The 27,313-nt window shown below is 33.3% G+C and overlaps 1 non-coding gene and 1 pseudogene across 1 annotated transcript; both read left to right on the top strand.

Annotated features, from left to right (window-relative positions):
- Positions 1-3,320: 3,320 nt before the first annotated feature.
- LOC116154535 (U6 spliceosomal RNA) lies at positions 3,321-3,423 on the top strand. The gene has a single exon (XR_004138510.1). It is a non-coding gene; the product is annotated as a U6 spliceosomal RNA (small nuclear RNA).
- Positions 3,424-4,923: 1,500 nt separating this feature from the next.
- On the top strand, positions 4,924-5,378 carry LOC105103866 (large ribosomal subunit protein P1-like; annotated as a pseudogene).
- Positions 5,379-27,313: the final 21,935 nt, after the last annotated feature.

The following is a 27,313-nucleotide window of genomic DNA, read 5'->3' as shown; positions in this document are numbered from 1 at the left end:
AAAGTGCAGAAGAGTCTGTTGTTTCCATGAATTTCTGGTCCCCTTTCATTGTGTCCACATGCTCATGAACCCTTTGTTCTGATATCATTACTGATCATATTAGCTGTTTGCTCAATGATATGTTTTATTATTTGTCAATCGAAAATTCAAGGAGAAGGCAAAACAGGGGATAAAATTTGAGGTATTTTATTAAAGACTTGGAATTAGAATTAGAGTTGGATTTTCATCAAATGATCTGCTTTCTAATTATAACTATGTTCTTAAAATTACAAGAAAACATATTTCCTTATCCCCACTCTTTCCCCTACCTTTTGAGCTATGAAATTCTTTACATCTTTTAAAATAATTTTTGCAAATTGCATAGCATACAGAATGTATTTTGCAGGTGGACATCTTTTTGGAATCTCACCTTGTGACTTTATTCTAATTATAAATTATTGGTTTTTATAAATCATAGAAACTAATTTTCAAAATTAATTTGATTATCTTATAAAACATCATATGCTTTAAGAAATCTAAGCTTTGGAGCAAAACTTGCACTATACACTTGCTCTTTTTATTTTCCAGTTTCATTGAAAAGTAATTGACATACATCATGCTCTTCTAATGTCTTTATTCCCATTTGCTGACTTGGCATCTGAAAATTTTTAGTTTGCACTGGGAAAGTAGCTGGAATGCACTCCACAGGGCAGAACAATGTGCTGTCATCCTATACAATACTATGTGATGTCAAGGTCACAGTGAAGAAAAATGTTTCAAATTATCAATAGATGACTTGGTTGCCACGATGTCCAAATAAAAGTCAGTTGGATTGCTCTCTGGGTCTCTCCTACCCACTTAGTTTTTGTTGCTAAAATTTGTTATTGTAGAATTTTTCCTTTTTCCAAGATTTATGGATATTCATAAGGCCACATAAAAAGAAACCTCCAGAGAGAGCACTGTAGCCTATTCCTGTGGCTTATTTAAAAGAACTTTAATTTACAGTGAGTTTAACTTAACCATGTCCTTTATTCTTTAAGGTGAATTTGGAGACCATGGCATGTCAAAGAAACTAGGGGCCATCTATCAACTTATAGAGAGGATGAGAAGAATTGGCTCTAGTATATTAGTGTTTAAAGTTGCAGATACTTGACTTTTTAAAAAAAAATTGTATTATTTAATTATTTTAATTTGGTGGGGGTAAGAGAGGTAATTAAGTTTATTTATTTTTAGAGGAGGTACTGAGGATTGAACCCAGGACCTCCTGTATTCTAAGCACACACTCTACTGCTTGAGATATACCCTCCCCACCCTGCAGACACTTGACTTGGTGCACAGTGAATATTACAGCAGTTCAGTTTGCCATTAAGATGTACAGCATGGAAAGGATAGATTCTGAAAGTCCATTATTCATTTTGATTTTGTTAGTTGCTTTTCAATGTAAGTTTTTTAGAACATAATTTGGAACATTTGAAATATTTCAACTTATTTTCAGCTTCTCATTATTAAAAAATTATATTAGGTGTTTATTTTATTGTTGACATTTATTTCCAGTACATTGGTATCACACAGTGATTTTATCAAGCATGGAGCTACATAAATTTTTATCACATGAAAACATATCATGGCTGTTTGTTTTGAAATGAAATCCACTTATTGGCAAATTAATTAATTAGATTAAAAATAGTTGAAAATATTTTTGACCCTTCCAAAGATATATATAAGAAAACATTCAGAGGAATTGCCTTCTGGCTTCATGATTAGTTAATATGTAAAGTATTGAATATATTAATCACTATTTGTATATTTTAGAGTTTCTTTTTAAAGTCTTCAGTTCAAAGTTCTAATTCCCTTGATTATTAATAAAATACTTAAAAGTGCCTACTTTCAAGAATTAATTTTCCAAATCAAAGATGCTTTATTCCAGGATATTAAGAAGATAGAGATGTTAGGGACACACACATAGGGGGGCATACACTCAATATTTCTTGTCTAAAGTGTATGCAAGTTGTAAGATATTTGTATCAACAGTGATATATAAATAAGAAAAAATAATCATGCAAATTTAGGAAAAATAAAGCAGTAATAATAAAAGTTATGAAATGCTACCAAGAAAAGTTAGTGACTACAGACCTGAACGTGCTCCAGAACAGACTGCATTTTGTGTTGGCCTGTTCACTTTCTATGCTGAGCTCTAAACCATGCTGTTGTTTGGATGTGAATCCCAAGGAAACTGGTCTCAGAATCTGAAACCATGTCTATCTTATCCATATTTCATTTACTGTCTATACAGTGTAATATTCACAATTTTAGGCTGTGCTAGAGAGTATCAATTCTGATCTAAAGAATTAGGGATTTAGCAGGAGTAAGAAGAGTTTTGAACATCAAAGGACTTTAAAAAAAAGTCTGTTTTATTCTGGTGGAGAATTTCTTAGTGATCTAATAAAGCAGAATACAGAATACAAAATACTGGTATTCAGCCAACTGAAAGGAATATAGAATACAATGTTCCCTAAACTTATTTTAAAAATGAAACACCCATCTCACCCTTTTAATAGTGAAGAATGTATATCAACATCCCAGAACACATTTTGGGAAAGGCTAGCCTGAGAATAAAATCCAGATTCTTTGATATAACATTTAAGGAATTCCATGAGCTTACCACAGCTTCCACCTGCCACTTCTTCTGCTCCCACATGTCTCCACAAATCCCATAATCTAGTCAAGTTACAGTAACAGCAGTTCTCCAAACAATGATGGATACTTTAAAAGATTTTTGATTGTAAAATTTTTCATGCTTTTCTCTCTGTATTTCCAGTTAATTGAAACTCATATTTAAACATTTGAATATTTAAATTTAGCTTCCATTTTTGTTTATTTGTTTGCTAAGAACATAGGGTGTGCTGTCTACTTTACCTTGCATCACATCAAGGGGTACAAGTGCCTGGACCCACCACTTTAGTGATGCTATTATGATCAGTGGATTTAGGTGGTGACGGCCAGGTCCCTGCATTGTACAAGTTCTCCGCATTGCAAAATTGTGATTTTCTAATGTTGTTCTTTTCTTTTATTCCTTCTACATTTATTGGCTGAAATTCTTCTATAAAGAGAAATTTTCTCTAATCAGCTATAGCTATTTGAATACCTTCTATCATAGTTCATATAGGGAAGTAAAAATAACTGATTAACTCCTTTGGAGGAAATAGTTCTTGCCCTAATGACACATATTTTGTGGGTGGTAGAAATATGTATTTCACTAGGTGTTGGGAGAATTACAACATCTGGCTTTGTTTCTACATTTTCCCAGAACATTTAACTTAACTTAAAAAGTAATGGGTTTTGTGCTTCCTTCAGAGTCACATATATAAAATTGGAAAGATGCAGATATGAGCATGGCCCCTGCACAAAGGTTACATGCAAATTCCATATTTTTTAATAAATTAGGAGTTTGGGATTTGCAGATACTATTATATATAAAGTAGATAACAAGGTCCTACTGTATAGCACAGGGGACTATATTCAGTACCTTGTAACAGCCTATAATAAAAAAAAAGAACATGTATAAGTATAATTGAATCACTATGTGATATACCTGAAATTAACACAACATTGTAAATCAACTATATTTCAATTTAAAAAAATGGGTTTTAATTTTGGCCCTAAATGACATTAAGGAAAATTATAGATGATTATTTTTCTATATATTTTTGGATAGTGCCATAATTTTTTAGCTATGACTTATTTAAGCAATGTTTCCTTCTGAATTACTCTAATTTTAGCTTGACAAGTTTTGATTACATTTGAAGTCCCTCCTAGTACTTTATGTGTATTTAGTATTTAAAAGGCCAAATCTAGACTGTCCTTCCTTCCTCTGGTTATCTAGTAGGAGTGGATATACATATTTCTAAATATATAATGTATTCAGATCAATACATCTTTTCTCTTTCCTGCCCTTCAATTTTGTAAAACAAATACACCCAAAGCCCCAGTCGCTTATTATTTCATTGCTCAAATTGTGTTTGTAACAAATTCATATGTATACTCATATTCTTTTATTAATTTGGCTCTTTTCAAAGTTTTACATTTCACTTGTTTTATCCTGCTAAACTATCTTTCTCCATTTACTGTCATATCTTCATGTTTGTTTTTGTGACATTTTAGCTGCTTGAACGTCTTTCCTTTCTCATCAGTGGAAGTCTATCACATATTTTATTCTCACCCATTTCTGAGCTTCCCACAGTGGGACTTTGCTCTGCAACAGCTGTAATAACTCCATTTCACTGCCAGTTCAAATGTCTGCCTTCACCACTGATGAGGGCAGGGAGCCTACTTCTGTGTCCCTCGTGACACTCAGCATACTGCTTTATAAGTAGGCGATCACGAAGGTATTGACAACTTACACGTCAGCTAATGTATATTGTGTGTAATCCTAAGATAAAAGAATGTAAGAATTTAAAGGGGTTTTGAAGAACATGTACTTCATGACTTTAGAGATGTGAAAACTGAAGTTGGAACTTGCCCAAAGATACTGAAATCTGTAGTTGCATTCCTGAAATTAGACTTTTTTTGAGTATTTGTATGTACATTTGTGACTATTATAGTAATAATGTTGCATTTTGATTTGTTTTGGTGCTCACTTTTCACGTCACATTTGCCCTGTGTTGTATTTTTCAATGATAAGAAGGATTATGCTTTTTGTAGGAATTGATCTTTGACTCACTAATCATTCTGATCGTTTCATGACTTCTAAATTTAATTTGAAATTACCATTATTGGCTACAATTTCATGAAACAATTATTTCATCTTTTTGCTATGCTAATGCTGTATTTACACCTCATTAAAATTAATTTAAATTATTAAAGGTTTTGAGTGTTGATATTGCACAAAATACTGAGGGCCATCTCGAATAAGATAGATTTTCTCTTTCCTCAGCTGCGGCCAAGGTGCTCTGTTCTTCTGAGAGAGCTAAGGCCGCGTTGGGGTGAGGCCCTCACTTCATCCGGCGACTAGCACCGCGCCCGGCAGCGCCAGCCTGGAGCTCTCCCGCGCCATGGCCTCGGTCTCCGAGCTCGCCTGCATCTGCTGGCCCTCATTCTGCACGATGAAGAGGTGACCGTCACGGAGGACAAGATCAACGCCCTCATTAAAGCAGCCGGAGTGAACTTCGAGCCTTTCAGGCCGGGCTTGTTTGCAAAGGCTCTGGCCAACGTCAGCATCGGGAGCCTCATATGCAACGTGGAGGCCGGTGGGCCTGCCGCCGCCGCCGCCGCCCCAGCTGAGAAGAAGAAAGTGGAAGCAAGAAAGAAGAGTCCGAGGAGTCTGATGACGACATGGGCTTTGGTCTTTTTGACTAAACCTCTGTAGGAACACATCCAGTAAAAAGCTGAGCTCTTAAAAAAGAAAACTCTCTAGTGGGTTATAGATTAATAGTTATAAAATCAGCTCCATACCTTTATGAAAACCTCACCTTAGAATTGAATATGCTAAAATATACTGACCATTTTTTATGAAGAAGAGTTTTAACAGTTGCTTCTGTCAGAGGTTGAGATAATGTAGGGTATTTCCTGAGAAAGGTTGTGATACAGACAGACAAACCAGAGACTTGCGGAACATAGGTTTCATCATATGGTCTGCTTAGTTCATTGAAAACTGCTTATTGTGTGAATTCATTATAAGGTGGACTAACACACTTAACTCTGGGACTTGGGTTCTGTAACTTCAGGCTGATTGTTTCATCTTTAATGCTCAAGTGAGTGTATCAGATTTCCTTATCACATGTAGGAAAAAAAATGTGTGGCATCACTCAGTTTCTTTATTGCCTTTCTGGAAAACTTTTTCCTTGATGTGATATTTTACATTTGGTAGTAATGTGTCAGTTGGAATAAAATTAAAGTAGATAAGTGTTGTAATAGTTCTGTTTTTTAACTCAAATCTTGAATTTGAAATCCTAAAGCTCACCTTTACATTTTGATGTTTCAAAATGAGCTATAGAAGTGGCCATCTTTGGCTGCTGAACTTGTGAAACATGAATTACTGAAACCTAAACTAAACCTCAGGAAACACTCTGCTTCTGAACCACAGATGTAGATCTATGTGCTTAACTCTATGTTATTTTCAAATTTCAAGAAATATATTACAATCCAAACACTAATAGGCAGTTGAGAAATCTATTAATACAACAATAGCCAGAAGCTAAAATAACAGTTGTGAAAAGTGATAAAAAGAAAAATTAAGTTCTGAAACATATTCTTCTTGATCAAAAAAGTCCTCCAAGTAGAGCCTCCTTTTCATCAAAGAGAATCTTGTTTGTTTTGAGTGAACTTGCTGCTGTTATTTTATCTTTTTGGTTTTTTTTTTTTTTTTTTTTGCTGTGCTAAGGATGTGTGAATTTTTTAATTTTCTTTTTTAACTTAAAATTAAAAAAATTTTTAATATATATTTATTGATGTTATTTTATCTTTAGTGACAAAATCATATAGCAAACGCCTGCAGTGTTGTGTGTACATACAAATACTGTTGTTTTGTTTTCCCCAATGTTTCATAGGAAGCATTTTTTTTTTCTTTTTTCTTTTTTTGGTCTTGGCAAATGTAGTCATAAGAGAAAGGTGGGGAACTCATTAGATAAAAATGTAACTTTTTACAGCCATAGTACTGTAAAAAAAAAAAAAACCAACATTTAAAATTTTAAAGAAACAAATATTATGAAAAAGTGAAAGAGTATACAAAGAAAACAAACCCAAAGTATGTCTTTGGCAATCTACCATTTTGCTGAAATTAACTTATTAATGAATGCAATATTGCTCTTTCAAAATGATATTCATTTGCACACAGTGGCACTGGCTGTGCCCTTTTGCATGTGCCTAGGTGTTAGTGTGTAAATACAACCACATGAAGATCAGTGATCAGATACAGATACAGAGCAGATACAGGCCAGGAATGGCTCTTCTGTTCTCTTTTCTGTTAAGAGGATTATGGACAGTTTCCTGTGCCTGATTCTTAGGTCAAGGGTACAATTTTCTGAAGATGGAGCCTGGAGAAGTGAACTCACTTGGAGAAAGACATGATTTTGACAGTATCATGCCAGGAACACCTTCTCAAGGTTGGATTCTCAGCTTATACCTTTTGACTTTTAATTCCTATCCTCTGTGTGGCCCCTCACAAAACTAGATTTAACTTTACAACTAGAACCACTTTCAAATATTGCTGCCACAAAGTACAAAAAATACTAATTGGCATTTGTAACTGACACCGGGCTTTTGAGATATAAAAAACACATTTTCACATTTCCTATCAAATAAATAGATTCAAAGCAAAAGTTAAAATGATATGAATTATTTAAATTATGTAATATTCCCAAATCATAAAAAAATTCAATGAAAATGATTACCAAAACTTTCAGAATGTTAAACTGGCAAAGCACTTTTAATGAAATTTAGGCCTTTCAAGTCAAACAGAGAGCTCAGTTGCTGAGCTGGAATGTTGTGCTCTCTATGTGACTTATGTTCTCTTCTATGTATTTTCTGTTGCTCAAGTACTAATTATACTCAAAAATTGCTATAGTAGAATAATTCTCAGAGAGTGTTTTAGGAAGCTATTTTACTTCACAGAATTTAGAATTTTGCCATTTGTTAACCTTCAACTTATTTCATTAGTGACTGATGTTTATTTTTAAGGGTCTGCAGGGGGGGGGTGGGAAGGGACAGACTGGGAATTCAAAATTTGTAGATACTGACAGGCATATGTAGAATAGATGAACAAGTTTATACTGTATAGCACAGGGAAATATATCTAAGATCTTTCATCGTGGTAGCTCACAGTGAAAAAGAATGTGACAATGAATATAGGTATGTTCATGTATAACTGAAAAATTGTGCTCTACACTGGAAATTGACACAACATTGTAAACTGACTATAACTCAATAAAATAAAAAGAGTCGGATAAATTTGGGTTCTAAAGAAGAGATTATCAGGAAGTAGTTCATGGTAAGTAATTTGGAGCTGTTAAAACCATTGAAGTCATCTCTTGTTCCCATTCTATGCCCATTTTATACTTGTATGTCTATTCCACTCACTCTTTTTGATCACTGTGTCCATTTCACAACTCATTAATCTGTGCTTCTAAAGGTAGGATTAGGAAGAAGACTGAAAAAACCAAATTAATTCCCCTGTCTTTTTTTTTTTTTAATTATTGGTAAAAACTAGAGAAGGATATAAATAAACTCTTAATACTTGAATACATTTTAAAATTATGCTTTTTTTAAAGGCAAAACTTCATTATTAAAATAATTGAGTGGTAACTGTATTTTAAAAATCATTTTCTTCTGAAATGTATAATATATATTTGTTCAAATATAATAACTATCCACATATTTACTATCTCTGGAATTGAGTTTAAGTTTTAGTAAAAATATACCCATAAATTTGGCCTGAAATTAAACTTAAAGAGTTGCAAAGCTTTGTTTTTAGGTCAGTGTTTGGAATTGAGTTTTCCTTAGAAACGTGAAAAATTGGGATTTGGTACCAGTTTAACCAAAGTGCTTTTTAAAAAATACTGTTGAATTATATTAATTAGAAATGAAGTGAGTTTTGATTTTTTGGAACAGAGGAGGTGCTGCAGAGTGGAAGAAGTAATGTGTTCTTTCCCTGATAGACAGTGAACCTATAAGAAAGCTTGAAATACATATTTTCCCTTATTCTGTACTCCTTTTATATGTTTAAATTGTTTCTTTTCTATAAACCATGGGGATATTGCAGTTTATCGCCCCCTATACCTATTTTGGTATTGCTAGTGCTTTTTTTCTTATTGTTTCAAAATGTTCCTATTCACTTTTCCCAAATAAACTTATATTCCTAGAGTGAAAGTAATTATATCTATCTGTTAAAAGCATTGATCCAATTCACATTATTTTTTGTTCTGCTTTTTAAAGAAAATGTTTACTGATTCATTCATATGTTTAAATAAATGAATTTTAGGAGAGGAAATATTTGGCACAGTTCTCAGCCACCACCTCCAAAGTATTTGAATTTTGTTTGTTTGTTTGTTTGTTTATTTGTTTATTGTGGTAAAGAAACCTCAGTATCACATTTACCATAGTAACTATTTTTAAGAGTACAATTTAGTAGTATTAAGTACATTTGCGTTGTTGTGAAACAGATCCCCAGAAGGCTTTCATCTTGCAAAACTGAAACTCTACCCCCATTACACGGCAACGCTCCACTTTCCCCTCCCCCAGCCTCTGGTAACCACGTTCCACTTTCTGTTTCTATGAATTTGGCTACTTTGGAGACAGTATTTATCTTTTTGTGGCTGGCTTATTTCATCTAGCATAATGTCCTTAAGGCTCTTCTATGTCACAGCAAGTAACAGAATTTCCTTCCTTTCTAAGGCTGAATAATATTCCATTGGACATGTGTACCGTATTTTGTTTGTTCGTTCATTTATTGATAGACATTTGAGTCACTTTCACCTCTTGGCTACTGTGAATAGTGCTGTCATGAACGTGTGTCTGCAAATGTCTCTTCCAGACCCTGTTTTCCTTTCTTTTTAATATATACACAGCAGTGGGGTTGCTGGATTAGGTGGTAGTTCTAGTTTTAATTTTTTGAAGAGCCTCCATAATGTTTTCTTAGGAGCTGCACTATTTTACAGTCCCGTCAACAGTACCCAAGGGTTTCAGTTTCTCCACATTTCACCAACATGACTTATTTTCTGTTTTGTTTTTTTTTTTATTATTATTTTGATAGTAGCCTCTCTAATGTGTGTGACATGTCTTGTTTTGGTTTTGATTTGCATTTCTCTGATGATTAGTGATCTTTTTATATGCTTAGCCATTTGTATATCATCTTTAAAGAAATCCCTATTCAAATCTTCTGCCCATCTTAAAAATCAGATTATTGCATTTTTCTGCTGTTGAGTTGTAAGATTTCTTTATATATTCTGGCCATTCATTAGATATATATTTTGCAAATATTCTCCCTCCTTTTCACTCTGTTGAATATTTCCTTTGCTCAGCACAAGATTTTTAGTTTGATGTGGTTCCCCTCACCCGTTTTTGCTTTTGTCATCTCTGCTTTTGGTGTCATACCCAAGAAATCATTGCCACAGTCAACGTCACCAAGTTTCCCCTTTGTTTTCTTCTAAGAGTTTTATGATTTGGGAATTTTATGTTTAGATCTTTAATCTGTTTTGAGTTATTTTTTGTGAATGGCTTTGATAAAGGCCTAACTTTGTTTTTTGTACATGGATAGCCAGTTTTCCTAACATCATTTGTTGGAAAGATTGTCTTTTCCCTATTGAATAGTCTTGATGCTTTTGTTAAAGGTCTCTCACTATATACACTAGGATTTATTTCTGGGATTCCTATTCTAGTCTATTGGTCTGTAGGTCTTTTTTTTTTTTTTTTTTTTTTGCCAATACCACACTGTATTAGTAACTTTAGCTTTGTAATATATTTTGAAATCAGGAAGTGTAAGTCCTCCAACTTTGGTTTTTGGGTTTTTTTAAAAAAAAAAAAAAACTTTGGCTATTCAAGGTCCTATAAGATTACATATGAATTTTAGAACTTTTTTTTTTTTTTTCCTATTTTCACCGTAGATGCTGTTGGGGTTTTGGTAGGGATTGTGTTGATCATTTTGTGTGGCTATCTTAGCAAATTAAGTCAATCAGTCCATAAATACAGATTGTTTTTCCATTCATTTGTGTCTTTTTAAATTTCTTTCAGTGATGCTTTGTACTTTTCAGTGTATAAGTCTTTGGCCTCCTTGGTTAAGTTTATTCCCAAGTATTTTATTCTTTTTGATTCTATTTTAAATGGAATTGTTGTCTTACTTTCCTTTTCAGATGGTTCACTGTTGCTGTATAGAAATGTGACTGGTTTTGGGGTGCTGATTTTGTATCCTGCAGTTTTGCTGAATTCCTTTATTAGTTCTGACAGGTTTTTAGTGGACTCTCTAGGATTTTCTATGTATAAGATCATGTCATCTACAGAAATGATTTTCCTTTTCTTTCAATTTGATGCCTTTTGATTATTTTCTTGCCTAATTGTGCTAGGATTTTCAATACTATACTGAATAGAAACAGTGACAGCAATTATCCTAACTTAGATGAAAAGCTTTCACTTTTTCACCATTGACTATGATGTTAACTGTAGGCTTTTCATGCATTACCTTTTATGATGAGGTAGTTTCTTTCTATTACTAGTTCATTGAGTGCTTTTATCATGAAAGGATGTTGAATTTTGTCAAATGCTTTTTCTGCATCAATTAGATGAACATGTGGCTTTTGTCCTTCATTCTGTTAATGTAAGTGTTTGAAGTTTTATAATTTCTTCTATTCTGAACCAAAATAGTATATAAAAGTTTTAGCTGTTTTCATGATTGTTGACCATGAGCAGATTTAGGTACTTACTGTGAGAACAGGACTGGATACAGGGGGCATTTTATATATGTAGGTAATTTGTAATGTAGATGCTTGCAAACTGTCACTGCCCATTTTTAATTAATAAAAGAGTTCTAACATTTTATGAAGTTTCATAAAAAGCATAGTTAATTCACTCTTCTACTGTAGGGAAAACAAATGAAGGTTAGTAAGTGACCCCACCTATGGTCTTTCTGAGAGAATGTTCAGAAGAGCCTACATTGCTTAATGGCCTGGATGTGGAGGGAGAGACTTCTTAACTTTTTGACCGTAAAGAAAGATCAAAAGATTGGGTGATTGACCCCATACAAACGGAAGGCAGTTTATCTCAGTAGACTGAATGAACCAAAATTCATCATTCTATTGTCTGAGTTTGAAAATATCTACTCCAAGATGTCCTTGACCCTTTTAAATGGACTCTTTTTTGAAAACTGGAAAAAACCCCAAAACTTTTCAAAGATTACAATTTTTTTTAAAGAAATAGAAATAGAAAATGGTGAACACTTCGTTAGTATTGAAGTACTGCAGAAGTTGTAACACTCCATTAATGTGAACTTCCCTACTTAATGTACCTGTTGATTAGTGCAACAGAGATGAAGGATGGCTTTTCTCAATGCTCCCCTGTAGCTCATCTTCCCCTTCAGTTGCATTGGCCTGGCAGGAGCGGCATCTTATTAAGTGTGTGCAAGCTCTCATGTTTGATGGTCAATTCCCATGAATCATTAGTTCCCCCTCCCTCCCTTCATTGCAGATAGTATACATATGGAGTTGTGTAGAGACTTACATTTGGTTTTAAAGAGTTTCATTCACTATTTGAGTAATTGGGTTTTGTATAAAGATCACTACCCTCACCTAGAAGCTAGGGCAGTTAGTTATAAATCACTCATATATCATGTCACACTTCTGTTTACCATCCTCCACATATTGAGTTTTCCTCAGGAAAGTTAAACTCTCTGTCTGGCACTCAAGCCCTTTACAGGTCCTCCCATCTCAGGCTGTTGTATTTGTTAAAGTCCTTTCTCTCTGTGACTCTCTGCTCCCAGTTACCCACGTTTCCCTCACCTTCATTTCCTTCATGTTTGGCTAAAATATCAGCTTCCAAGTGATTTTTTCTTTCATCACTCTATTTACAGGCTGTCCTATCAGTGGATAACCAATATCCATCTTCTCTTTCTTGTGATAGTTCCTGTCACTCTCTCAGTTATCAGTCTTGTCTCAGGACTTTCTCCCTCTATTAGAATGTGAAAACCAGAAGGGGGGTAATTTTTGTTTCTTTTATTTATTGTTATAAATCCAGGCCTATAACAATGCTCAGTAAATATTTCTTAAGGGAGGAAGTAAGTAGAACTAAAATGTTGTTCTTTTAATCTGCATTTTAAGTACAATTTATTCATTTATAAATTTTGGGAAAAACCTGTCATGTCATTCATTTCAATTTAAAAGATTTTTAAATAATTGAATCTCTTAATTTAAAACACTTTTATAAAAAGTATTTCTTTTTTGGAAAATTCTGATATACACGCTCCATCCTCACCATTTGGAATAGTCTCCCAGTCCATTTAACTTTAAGCTCAGTACTTTCTTTAGAGTTGTAAATGTAGATATTTATTGAAAAATTAGACTGTATCTTTAGTGCACTAGGTTCAGAATGTTTAGTCATGCATATTAAGAAAATTAGCAAGTTTCTATCACAACCTTGGGTGCAAAACAGTTCAGTATCTGTAGCTTAGCACTGTCAGGGCCTTGCTTAGTTCGTTTGTTTTTGTTTTTGTTTTTGTTTTTGTTTTTTTGGCTTATCAATTTTACCATGAAGTTTTTACATTGTATGTCTATGTGTGTGTTTGAGTGTGTATATGTATCACAAAATTATTTTGCTTTAAACTATTCTAAAATTTGACACTTTGTTTTTTCCTGTTCTTTTAACAAATACTATACTAAGTGAACTTCTAAAAATACTTAGGTTAAATTAGTAGTTTAATTTGAAAATATCAATATACATATTTTGTTTCACTTAACAATTTTAGTAATTTGAAAATAATTATTATAAGCTGTTCTTAAGAAAATAGCACTTGATGAGGAAGAATTGTTTCACAAATTAGGAAGGTAACTCTTTTTAGATCTTGAGAGACCAAAAAAACTTGATAGGGGGCTATATAGAATTTTAGATTTTTAAAAAACATATAATATACATTTCTAAGAAAGAAGTGAATGCTGTCACTGACTTTATGCTAGGCATACACATTTAACATGCAATATTTTTCTACTTTGATGAAAGTATTTTGAAAGTCTGGCACACTGTTTAAATCTCAACTCTGATATATTTCTCCTTTGATTGACTTGAGTTTGGGGAAAAAACCTATTTGTAAGGAATATATGTGTCAATGTGGTGGCTTATATGTGGCTTGCTTCTGATTTTTTCCAGGGGATGTTTCTGGATGCTATTCTCCACTCTCGTGATGATAATGGCATACATCCAGCAATTGGTCAGCAAACGTGTTTAAGCAAAGGAGATACTGCACAGGCAAGGAAGCTGTGCAGATGTCCAGGTATTGCACCATCCAAACTCAGAAACAGAGCTGTGCCTGACTGTGCTCTTCCAGACAAATAAGCCCCAGTTTACTCAGCTGTCTACTTGTCTCCATGCTGGTAAGGGACTGATATATTCAGTTCAAAGTAACTAATCATAAAATGAAATAAGAGAGAACTCTGGAACACTTATAGGGATAATTGAAAATAAATTGCTAGAAATCATATTTCAAGCACAAGGATAGTAAGCTTTATTTATTGTTTTGCTTTAATGAATAAAAGAGCAGAAAGCATGGTCATTTTATACTTGTTATTAAATAGTTGCATGACTTCATAGTCTAATTGTGTTTCCTTGCCAACGTAGAAAAAATATTCTTTATTTCAACTTCAGAATTGAGTCCTGAATGATTTTTCCTTGCAAGTACTGTCATTAATAGTATATAAATTTAAACTTTATTAGGTGGAATTTATAACTTTGTTGCAAAAAAATTAGTTCTAACCAGTGCTAGTGAACTATTTACTGTATGTTTGCTACCAGATAAAGTAGTGAAAAAAGATTAAAGGAAGGTCTTAATAACAATGTTCTGGGGGACACTAATGCTGTACTGGTCCAAGAAAGAAAAGCATCTGCTTCCAAATTGGAAATCCTGCATACTCTGCACACCTCCTGTATACTCAAAATGCTTTGAAATAGCTTGTATCAAAGATACGTGCTTAACTTTGCTTAACACAGCTTTTCCTCCATTTTCTTTTGTTGATGGAGTCCTCTTTTTGCCTGATACTTAATGTGTAGAATTCACTTTTGGAAATGTTGTTCCAGGTACTAAGATCACAAGTGGTAAAATAACTATAAAATTTTAATTGTCTGCTATTCTAATTCAGAGATATGATGGGTATATTAATCACTGAAGTTTTACATAGTTTTTTTATGTCTTTTTTTCACTTTTACTTTTCTTTTTAATGTTAGCAGTCATGGATAATCATTGCTCATATTCATTAACTCATCAGGGGTTGCAAGTGTTCATCTTTTTTTGTTGTTTGTTTGTTTTATGAGAGGGAATTAATTAGGTTTATTTATTTACATTTGGAGGAGGGACTGGGATTGAACCCAGGACCTCATGCATGCTGGGCATGTGCTTTACCACTTGAGCTACATTCTCCCCCCATTTTACATAGATTCTTATGTTTAAAATTTATTTCCATACATTTAATTATTGGTAAGTTATATTAAGTTTACTGGGATTATTGGTATCAGTTCAGGAAACTTTCTTTGTAGGGTACAGGAGAGGGCTAGCTAATTGATTAACAAAAATGTAATATTTGCTCATTGACATATAGTATAAAACACTTTAGTTGAGCAAATTAACACTCAAGTGCAAGCAGAAAAAAAGTGAGTTGGTTGAATAAACTCAGAAAATAACTAGGAAGTTGACAGTTCATTATGGGTGATAACATCTGATTCATCGACCTTTGGTCCAGTCATTGATGGATTACCTAGAAAGAGAGCAAGAGTTTACAAAATAAAGTCTGGTGTATCTCAGTTTTAATACAGAGAGGAGAGGGTTGTACTACTGAATATCCCTTTGGAGTCTGGCTTTTTTCTTTTGTTAGAAATTGCTGGTGAACACAACCAGTTAGAAGTGCCTGGTTACTTTTTACTCCAATATTTTTCTCCTTATTGGTTTATGCTTGAAGCTCTATTAAGATCTAATCTGTCCTTTATAAAGCTATTCCTTAGAACTTAATCTTGAAAGGAGTGCTGACTGGGTTCACACTAAAGTATACAAGGTTGTGTCTTGTCAAGTGGGACCCTGAGTCCCAAAGGGCAAGTTTCTGAAAGGCAGGTAACAAATAGGAGGCAGACTGCAAATACTGTCACTTCTCTTTTGATGATACAGGAAATGTGTGCTTATCAACTGGAAGATGAACAACAATAAAAATGTGTATGTTTTCAATTCCCTTAAAACAATATAAACTATTATCTTTGTGGGACTTTGTAGGTGATAAAGAACTTGTAACCCATTATATTTATCTAGTTATATATGCCAAATATATAGATTGGATTTGTGTGTGAGAACTCAGTTACTTCTTGTGCAGTCAGTGTACATGCATCATGAAAAAGCCCCATACAGAAATAAAAGTTTGTTTTTAAGCTCATGGAATGAGGATAAGTTTCTTTCAGTTTAGAATTGTTTGCATTGCCATTTCTTGCTCTTACTTTTAAAAGCAGGCAAGGGAAGTCTCCCTATGCATTGTGATGTGAAGAAAAGATATGATACTTTACAGCCCTGACACTCTAATGACATAAGACCCAGTCATCCATTGCCAGAACACACACACCCAAAAAGGAACAGGAAGGGAAAAGGAAGGAAGGCTGCTCAACCCTGAGATTGACTAGGTGTCCGGACACTGCTGTCCAAAGGCCAATCCCATGTCCTTCCAAAGGCTCCCATGGCTTTCTAGCATTAAAGGCATCTGAAAGGACACCTGTTAATGTCACTTGCCTTGCATTACAATTCCTTGTATCCCACATTCTGTCAGGACATGAAACATCCACATGGGGCAGAGTATGGTCTTCATCTTTCCTTTATCCCAGTAATCAGGAGTCTGCTGTTGAAAGAGATCCTCTGCAAGGTGTGTGAGTGGTGGTGCACCTTCCTCTCTTCCTGAATGATTCATGTGTTCTATTGTTCTCTCTCTTTTTGGGGACCTTTTTTCCCCCATGTTCTAAATGAATTTGCCTCTACTTTGATCTAATTTTAGGAATGCTTTCCCTTTTTATTTCTCAACTGCTAAAATTGAACTCTTCTGATAAAGTCTCTGCTGTTTATTTGCATTTTTTCTTAATATAGGTTTTCTGTAGTCCTATGACATTTTAGCTTATAACAACCTAACACTTATACCAACTTTCAACCAAAATATTCTCTCAGTAAATCTTCTATAATTGAATGTCAAGTAATATAATAAAATTAGAAAAAATGTAAAGTAAATTGGCATCCAAAAATAAAGGGGCTTCTGAGGATCAGAATTTTCCCTATTATATAAAAGTGCTTATGTGTTCATAGATGAACACACATACAATCTATGTTCATAAATTTAAAAGCATCATTAAACACACAGTACCTGTACAGAGCACCCATGTACACAGAGGCACATCTGTCTGGAGTGTGTAGGGGCAGAAGGCCAGCTTCAGTGTGCGTGGAGTTTGGATACCAGAAACCTTTTAACACTTGTTTCATTAAAGTTACTTTTTAAGACTTTTTTAGATTTTTTTTTTTTTTGATTTTTAAAATAATAAATGCATGTTCTGAGCCCGGAGCACACACTCCGCACTCTCAGCACTTGAAGTTCCTTTTTAAACTAATATAAGGTTCTTTTTAGTTACCTAAAATACTAATCTCTTACTTCCTGCAATAATTCTCTGAGACTCCAACTAGAATATCCTTGCTATATATGCTTGCATATAATTCTTGGCTAAAATATATTGCCAACCTGCACAAAAAAAGAATGTAGCCACTTTCTCCACTTATTCATGGACCTATTTATTCCTCCCATAGACCATCACTTAGTTCAGTTGCCGGTACCACGCACGGGTCATCCAGGAGCCCAAGCAGAACCGTGGAGGGCATTCTAACTTCATTCTCTCTCTGCCTCACTTCCCCCAACCAGTCAGCCTGCTACCTTCTTGGTCTTGGTATCTCACATTGTGGGAATGAATCCCTCATCCAGGGACCCTGGTCTGATGTGGGCTGCTCCAATGCCTGCTCACTAGCCTTTCTCTCCAGTCTTACATCTCTTTAGTTCTCTGGCCACAATGCTATTCAATTGACTTTTTAAATATGGAAATCTTACTCTGCTTATTTTGGGATAAAGGTTAATTTCCTTTTCAACGTCTCCTTCAAGATTCCTCACCACCCTCTCCCCATCTCTTCCCTCATCCTCTTCTCTGGGTATCCCCCTGACAGCCAGCTTCTCACCCCTACTTCATTCAGCCCCTGACCCCACTGTATACTCGCCTTCTGCCTCTTCCTCCAGCCAGAGCACTCATAACTGACTCCTGGCCTAATCCTAATATGTAACCTCTGACTTAAAAACTGTCTGGACTCCCAGGACTCCCACGGTGGTAAATGCCTTGTTCAGTTCTGGCCTTTGTGTCTGACTCCTATAATCATCACGTCATTTATCAGTTCCCACGTTAGAGTATAAGGTTCTTTAGGACTGGAGTTGGGCTTTTTCCTCATGTTTTCTGAATTGGATATAAATTAGATGCTTGAGAGGTAGTTGCTGTCTGAATGAAGTAGCTGCTTTAATGTGTGAAAGGCCCTGCACCAGGTACTGTGGCCACAGAGAAGGAAGCACAGCTCATACACACAAATAGCAGTCACCTGCGGGATCACACAGACAGTGTCACTTAGTGAGGCAGTAAGTCTCTTCAGTAAAGGACGCTGAAGCAGTCCTGAGTGGGGACCTAACGTGACCTGGACCCGGGATGAGGGAGGCTCCTTGGAGTTGGTGTTTGTGCTTCAGCATAAAGGATGATTCAGACTTGGCTAGGCAGTTACTATTGAAATATATTTTAAAATATTTCAGTAATTAATCTCACCTTTATGGCTTAGACAATTTAGGGTTCCTCTTAACATCCTTTCCTTTAAAAATCACTTTAAACCTATATTTTATTTATTACATATAAAAGTTTAAGAGAGCCATGGAAGTAAGAAAAAGTTAATTAGGTAGTGCTAAATTGATGATATATAGTTTTATTTTACCCCTACTTTAGAGTTTATTGAGGTTCTTTGGGAAGAGATTTATTTAGTAGTTTACTGTATGTTTTCTTTAGAGTTAGCAAAATTGTAAGTGTGTTTTTATAGAATATGGATAAAGGATTCTAAACCTTTGATATTTGCTGAATGTTGTAGACATTTGCTGGGGAGAATATTTGTAGGTAGAACTACAATCAGGTGTAAATTTATCCATATTATTAAAAACACAGGAATTTGAAATAATTGCTCGGCCATACACAATCCAAGTAGCATTTATACAATTCAAACACACTTTTCTATCTTGTAAGAAGAAAGATACATGAGAATTATCTGTTGCAAAAGTGAGATGAATCATATGATGAAGTATTTAGAAGTGTAACTCTTTTATTATTAATTATTTTAAAATTTTGGTGAAACACATAACATATGATCTCTCCTATTAACAAAATTTTAATCGCATAATACAATACTGTTAACTATACGTACATTTTATGCAGAAGATCTTTAAGAACTTTTTCATCTTGCGTGACTAACACTGAAACTCTGTCCCTAGTGGATGGTGGCTCCCCACTCCCCTCCTCCCAGTCCTTGGCGGCCACCATTTTACTTTCTCCTATAAATTTGACCACTTTAGAAACCTTATGTAAGTGGAGTCATGTTGTATTTGGCCTTCTGTGTGTGACTGGTGTATTTCACTTAGAATAGTGTCCTCCAGGTTCATTTGTGTTGTAGCAGTGACAGATTTCTTTCTGTTTTAAGGCTGAATGATACTCCTTGTGTGTATGTACCATGTTTTCTTTATTCACTCATCCAATAATGGACACTTAGGTTGTTTCTGTCTCTTGGCTACTCTGAATAATGCTTCAGTGAATATGCGTGTGTATGATTTCTTCAAGATTCTGTTTTCAACTCTTTTGGAACAATAGTCAGAAGTGAAATTGCTGGATCATTTGGTAGCTATATTTATAATTTCTGAGGAAATGCCACACTGTTTTCCACAGTGACTGCACATTTTACATTCCTACCAACAGTGCCAAATGGTTCTAATTTCTCCATATCCTCACCAACACCTGTTCCTTCCTGTGTTTTGGGTTGTTTGTTTGATAATGGCCATCCTAACAGGTATGAAGTGAAATCTTATTGTGGTTTTGGTTTGCATTTCCCTGATAATTAGTAATGTTGAGCATTTTTTCATTATAAATTGGCCATTTGTATATTTTCTTTGAAGAAATATCTATTCAAGTCCTTTGCCCATTTTAAAGTTTGGTTATTCGGGGTTTTTGTTTGTTTTGTTTTTTTGCTTTCGATTCCTATTGAGTTGTAGGAGTTCCTTATATATTGTGGATACTAACCCTTTATGAGATGTACGATTTGCAAATGTTTTCTTCTGTTCTGAAGATTGCTTTTCACTCTATTGATGGTTCCCTTTGCTGCACAGAAGCTTTAGCAGTCGGAGTCCCACTTGTCTATTTTTGCTCTTGTTGCCTGTGCTTTTGCTGTCATATCCAAGAAATCATTGCCGGGACTACAGTTATGAAGCTTTTCACCTATGTTTTTTCTTCTAGGGATTTTACAATTTTGGTTCTTTCTTCTAAGCCTTTAATCCACTTTGAGTTGGCTTTTGTGTATAGTGAAAGATGAGTCTAATTTTATTCTTTTGTAAGTGCATATCTAGTTTCCCCAACACCATTTGTTGAAGAGACTGTCCTTTCCCCACTGTGTAGTCTTGGCCCCCTTGTTGAAGATCCCATTTAACCATTTAGGTGTGGGTTTATTCTGGGGTCCTTATTCAGTCCCACTGGTCTGTAGGTCTATCTTATGTCAGTACCATACTCTTGATTACTGTAGGTGTGTAATATGAAGAAGTATGAGGCTTCCAGCTTTTTTCTCAAGATTGTTTTGGCTATTTAGGGTTTGTGGTTCTGTATGTATTGTAAGACTATTTCCCCCCACTTCTGCAAAAAATGCCATTGGGAATTTGATAGGGATTGCATTGAATCTGTAGATTGCTTTGGGTAGTACAGATAACATTTTAACAATACTAAGTTTTCCAATCCATGAACACATTACTTTGTGTCTTTCTTTAAATTCTTTCAGCAATGTTTTGTAGTTTTCAGTATACATGTCTTCTGCCTCCTTAGTTAAGTTTATTCCTAAATATTTTACTCTTTTTTGTGTTCTTATAAGTGGGATTGTTTTCTTAATTTCCTTTTCATATTGTTTGTTGTTTATAGATATGCAACTGATTTTTGTGTGTTGGTTTGGCATTGTAAAATTTTAGTGAATTTTTTATTACTTCTAACAGTATTTTTGTGTGTGGAATTTTTATGATTTTGTGCATATAGGATCATGCCATCTGCCTGGAGAGATAGAAGTTTAATGTCAAAATTGTTTTTTAGAGCAATTTTGATTAGTAGAGTGATGATAATACTTTGTCTTTGTATACAAAATGCCTTTTTTCTCTCAAATATGACTGAGTTTTGTAGCCCAAAGACACATTCCAACAGTTAAGACCACAGACTTTCTACCTGTGTAACGAGGTATCTGAGGATTAAAAAGGGGACTAAGGACATTACAGTACTTGACTCTCCAAAGCAACTTTATGACATACATGTTAATAAGATAGCCACTTTTCAGAGGAGAAAATTGAAGTTAAACTTTTGAGACTTGCTTGTGTGACATAATTAACAAGGGGGTGATGCCATGACTCAAACTTCAGTTTTCACATGCACATCACTTTCTGAGTAAACAGACAGACTATGCATTTATCTTGGCAGTACCATCTTTTCCTTGCTAATGAAAATTAGCAAGATTCTTTGGTTCTTTTAATAATAAAGTTTAATAATAAAGTTTTCTTTTTATATACGGGCATAAATCAACAAATGGCCAGGAACATTGATGAAAATCTTCTGTAATAAGGATCAAGTAGCCTGGAACGTTCACATGTAGTAAGGAAAATGTACAAATGATTGCCACAAAATGTACAAATGATTGCCACAAATTGATTGCTTGGTGTTTGCACTTCTTGCAGTATAAGTAGGTGCTATATGATAGGTTTATTTAATTTTTGAATTATTTTGGGGGTTTTATTTTTTCATTTTAAAGAGTCTTTTGTTTCATCCTTTTATCAGAATACTATTATTTATTTGCATTTGTGGATTAAATATATTTGATTGTTTTAATTCCACTTTAGGAAATCCAGTACCAGATATTCTATGTGACTTAGTGGAGTTTTCAATCACTATAGAATTTATTTTTAAACTGCTGTGAATTTTTTCATTGAAATGCACTCGACTCCCAAATGACTATTTAGCATCTACACTGATCCTAGTTAGAAGCACATTGTTTGCATTAATAAATCTTGACAAACTTTCATTTTTCTAAGGGTTCTTGTAAGGTCACATTTATCAAGTTCCCTTAGATGTTTCATGGAAAGTGCTGGTTGTATATTTTTTACCTTGAGCATTTTTGTTCCATTCTAATGTTGCTTTTATATGCCTATTCATCAGAATAAGCATTGCTTACTTTAAATTTATTTGTTGTGGAAACATAATATCTGTTATTCTATGTAAATATTTATATCTTATCTGATTATTTTTATAGCTGCACTTTATGTTTTCAAAGTCATCTTTGTATCTTTGTCTCTTACTTTCACTCAAGATATGGAGAACCATTTATAATTTATTGAACTGTTAAGACAAGAGTTCACCTGCTGGTAGCTATGGCTCTATAATGCAGTGCTGTATGAGTTTTTATTTCAGTCTCCTTCAGAAGGAAGGAGCTATGTTTTCAAATTGTTTTATGAAGGTTATAAAGATGGCTGGCTGCAGCAAAGGAATTATTAAATTAAGGACACTAAAACAGTCTAGGTTTATGTGACTCATACCATGTCTTGAAAAAGCAATAAGAAAATCCATTGTAGAATGCTTCTGGCTGCAAACCTTGGCTGAACCAAAGCTAATTGCCATCTGCCTTTTGACTTTGTAGAAATGGCCCTAGAAATATCAATTACATGGATATTGAGGCTGAGCAGCTGATTATTTGCCATTTAAGATGACTGGTAATTATTTCCAAGAAATTAGGCAGGCTTAGTAAGAAGAAAAAAATATAATTGCTTTTCCAGCAATTTCTCCTTATGATCAACAAAAATCAGAGAGTAAATAAATGTCTATATCTTGTTGGAAACTTTTAGTCTCCTATGTTTTTATCTTTCAATTTTTTCCAGCTTATCTTGAGAAAAAATTTCATTGTGTATGACATTTTGGCACTAATATAAGTGGTTATTAGTTATTATTTAAGATTTCCTTTTTTTCAACTTTGATATGGTATATTCATTATTAAAATTAGCCCCACTCTACATCAAATATGTTACTAGGATATAACATGTGGCCTCAGAGACACATCAGCTAGGCATCCACTGGCCTGAATCTGATTATGGGTGATTTATAAGTAGGCTACTGACTTCTTGGGAATGAATGACACAGGTTTCCAAAAGGAAGAACCTTATGAATGCCAGGTTATTTATCTCATAATCTTGTTTTATAGTTAGTGCTAGTGATCCCATTAAGTATACTGAAATTCTGGTAAGAAAGACATAGAAAGAAATTACTTAGAAAGGAAAATCTTTTATAAAATACAAATATATATTCTAACACCTTATCTATCTAATAAAACTCAAGGTTTTATTATGATACCAATGTCTTTCATAAAAATTAAAGAATAATCTTTTTCATCTGTTTAAAAAATCAAAAATGTGTGTTTTTTTCTTTCAGCATGTGGAGAAACCCTACAAGAATCCAATGGCAACCTTTTCTCCTCATTTCCAAATGGCTATCCTTCTTATACACACTGCATCTGAAGAGTTTCAGTGACCCCAGGGAGAAGGCAGTTTATCCCATCAAGAGTTCTTTTTCAGTTTCATATAAGCAAAGATTCATCATTTTTTCAAACATAATTTACTTTAAAAAAATTCTTCTTTGATTTATCAAATAACAGACTAAATAACTCAGAAAGTTTATAATGGAAGTTACTCAAACTCCAGTTTTTTAAACATGTAATTTTAAAAGAAATGTTAAATAGCCTAAAAGGATTGAAATAATACAAATTATGTTTTCAGACACAATGAAATTAAGTTAAAAATCAGTGTTAGAAAGATAACTAGAAAAATCTCACACATTTTAAAATTTAAAAATATACATCAAATATCCAATTCAGTTAAGAAGTTCTAATGAAAATGAGAAATTATTTTCAGTTCTAACAAAAATACTGAGAATACTAAGCCTATAAGATGCACCTAAAGCAGTATTTAGAAGGAAATACATAACCTTAACTGCTCACATTAGGAAATAAAAAATACCCAAAACTAATGACGTAAACATCCTCATAACAAGGCTAGAAAAAGAACAATAAAATAAATAGAAAAGTACATAGAAGAGGAAGTAATAAATAAAAGATAACATTGAAAACATGAAACATGGCACAAAATATGAAGAAAGTTGATACTTTGAAACAACTTAGAAAAATAGAGAAATGGATGAAAAGAGATCAAGAGAGATAAAAGAGAAAGCACAATTATCTAATATTTAGAATAAAAAGATTATTATAACCATAGATGCTTTAGACACCAAAATAAGAATAAAGAATATTTTGAACATTATGACAAAACTTAAAAATGTAAATGAAATGGCAAATTACTATAAAATATTACTTATTAAGTGCTTACTCAAGAAGAAATAAAAAGCCTGAATGCTTCTGAAGCATTAAAGAAATCATATTACTATTTGATTGAATTATTAGTCAGTTTTTCAACAATGACTATCCAGGCTCAGATGGCTTAATCAGTGAGTTCTATCCAACAACTAAATAAGAAATAAGTATAGTCTTATAAAATCTTTTAGGAAATTTTTAAAAGGATACACTCTTCTATTTATATAGGTAGAAAAACTTTGACAGTCATCCTGATGACAAGAACAGTAGAAGAAAGGAAAACTTTAACCCAGACTCACAATTGAATATGTATGTAAAATCCTCCACAAATTACCAAACCAAATGCAGCTATATATGCATCTATATGTATGTATGTATGTATGCATCTGTCTATAAATATATAAATAATACATAAAATATATTAGTGTACATATATTTCAAATACAGATACAGATGCATAGAAATGTGTATATATGTATTATATATTATTTATATATATATATCTGTGTGTATATGTGTGTATATATATATATGCATATATATATGCACCATTAGATGTATCTCAACTAAATCAAGAAAACAATCTATTAATGATTTAACAACAACAAACCCTGAGCAAACTAAGAATAGAAGAATATTTTCTTACTCTTATAAAGAGAATCAACAAAAATTAGTGCAAATGCCATTATTATTGGGGAAATCCTGAAATTATTTATTTGACATAGGTAAAAGGCCAAGAATGTCCACTAGTCCCCTTTTTTTTTTTTTTTTTTTTTTTTACATTTTGGTGGAAATAATAGCACGTTAAGGCAAGAAAGTGAGATTATACACATAAGGGTTAAAAAGGAAGACATAAAATTCACCTTATTATATTGTTTGTTTGATTAGTTATAGAATTTAAAATTACTAAGAAACAAATAAATTTATTAATTTCTGGATTCTGTCTTGAATGCTAACCTTAAGTCTCCCCGGACTGAGACTGTCTTGATGTTAATCTTTGTTTTTCACTAGTTGTTAAATGATTTTTTACTTTTGCAAATTCATCTGGAATGACTCAAATACACTTTGAGTTTTGGTGGGAATGCAAATGCAGCTAAAGAAGGTTTGATCTGATAACTGAGTGTTGTTATGATTACTGTGGGTATGGAGCTGTCCAGGTTGTTGCAATACTTACAATAAAAACTAAATGAAACTCTTGTTACCATAAATAGATTTTACACATAAAAATTTACAACTGACTTGTAATACATTAACACATATGTAATTCTTTATATAGTTATTTTTAATTTAAGAATTATGAGTCTATGTTGTAATATAGTTATAAGTACTGATCAATTTCTGTTTAGATTGTTTGAACCAACCCATGAAAATCATTAAAAAGGTACTGAAGAGAAAGATATAAAAGATGATAAAGCTTCAAAAAAAGTTTAAAACTATACATAACTTTTGAAAATAAAGTCTTATATAATATAGAAAGCTTTGGAACAAGATTAATCAAGTTAAATCAGCTTGTAAGAACAAGATAATATCTGAAAAATGTTTCTCTTATGTAATTGCAATACCTGTGCCATTAGCATTCAGGGCTCATTCACTTTTCTTGTACATAGGATTGCTAATAAAGTGGTATTTTCTAAAGTGTTGCAAAAAGGAAGAAATAAACAAATCCATTAAATTTTCTGTTACATTTTTAACTGTGTACAATGATGAGCAAATAAATTTTATTATTATAAGCGGCCAATGAAAAATATTAACTCATTTTTCATTCTTACATTTTTGCTATTTTCTTTAATATCTTCTCTTCTTTACTTCACTTTTATTTTATTGATGTATAGTTAATTTACAATTTTATATTAGTTTCAAGTATACAGCATAGGGATTCAGTATTTTTACAGATTATACTCCATGAAAAGTTATTGTGTGATAGTGGGTATAATTCTCATGTTGTACAATATATCTTTTTTGTTTATTTATTTTCTACATAGGAATTTTTATTTCTTAATCCCATACTCCTATTTTGCCCCTCCCCCTTCTCTTTCTCCTTTGGTAATCACAAGTTTGTTTTCTATATCTGTGAATCTCCTTCTGTTTTGTGTATACATTTGTTTGTATTATTTTTTAGATTCCACACATAAGTGATTTTATACAGCATTTGTCTTTCTCTGATTTCATTTCACTAAACATAATATCTCTAGATCCATCAATGTTGCTGCAAATGGCAGAATTTCATTCTTTTTTTTTTTTTTATGGCTGAGTAATATCCCAGTGTTTGTGTGTGTGTGTGTGTGTGTGTGTATCACATCTTCTTTATTCACTCATCTGTTGTTTGGAACTTGGGTTTCTTCTATATCCTGGCTATTGTAAATAATGCTGCTATGAACATTGGGGTGTATGTATCCTTTCAAATTAGTTTTTTCATTTTTTCCTAGATATATACCCAAGAATGGAATTATTGGATCATATGTTACTCCTGTTTTAGTTTTTTAAGGAACTTCCACACTGTCTTCCATAGTGGCTGCACCAATTTGCATTCCCACCAACAGTGTACAAGGGTTCCCCTTTCTCTACATTCTTGCCAACAATTTGTTATTGGTAGACTTTTTGATGATATCCATTCTGACAGGTGTGAAGTGATGTCTCATTGTGGTTTTGATTTGTATTTCTCTAATAATTAGAGATGTTGAGCATCTTTTCGTGTACCTGTTAGCCACCTGTATGTCTTTTTTTTGCAAAAATGTTTGTTAAAGTCTTCTGCCTATTTTTTGATTGAATTTTTTTAGTATTGAGTCATAAAAGCTGTTTATACATTTTAGATATTAACTCCTTGTCATCCATATCATTTACAAACATATTCTCCAATTCAGTAGCTTGTCTTTTTGTTTTGTCAATGATTTCCCTTCTTGTGCAAAGTCTTTTAAGTTTAATTAG

Source organism: Camelus dromedarius, chromosome 6, assembly GCF_036321535.1.
Source record: "Camelus dromedarius isolate mCamDro1 chromosome 6, mCamDro1.pat, whole genome shotgun sequence".
Classification (NCBI taxonomy): Eukaryota; Metazoa; Chordata; class Mammalia; order Artiodactyla; family Camelidae; genus Camelus; species Camelus dromedarius.
Note: the sequence above shows the minus strand (reverse complement) of the source record. Positions and strands in the feature narration are given on the sequence as shown.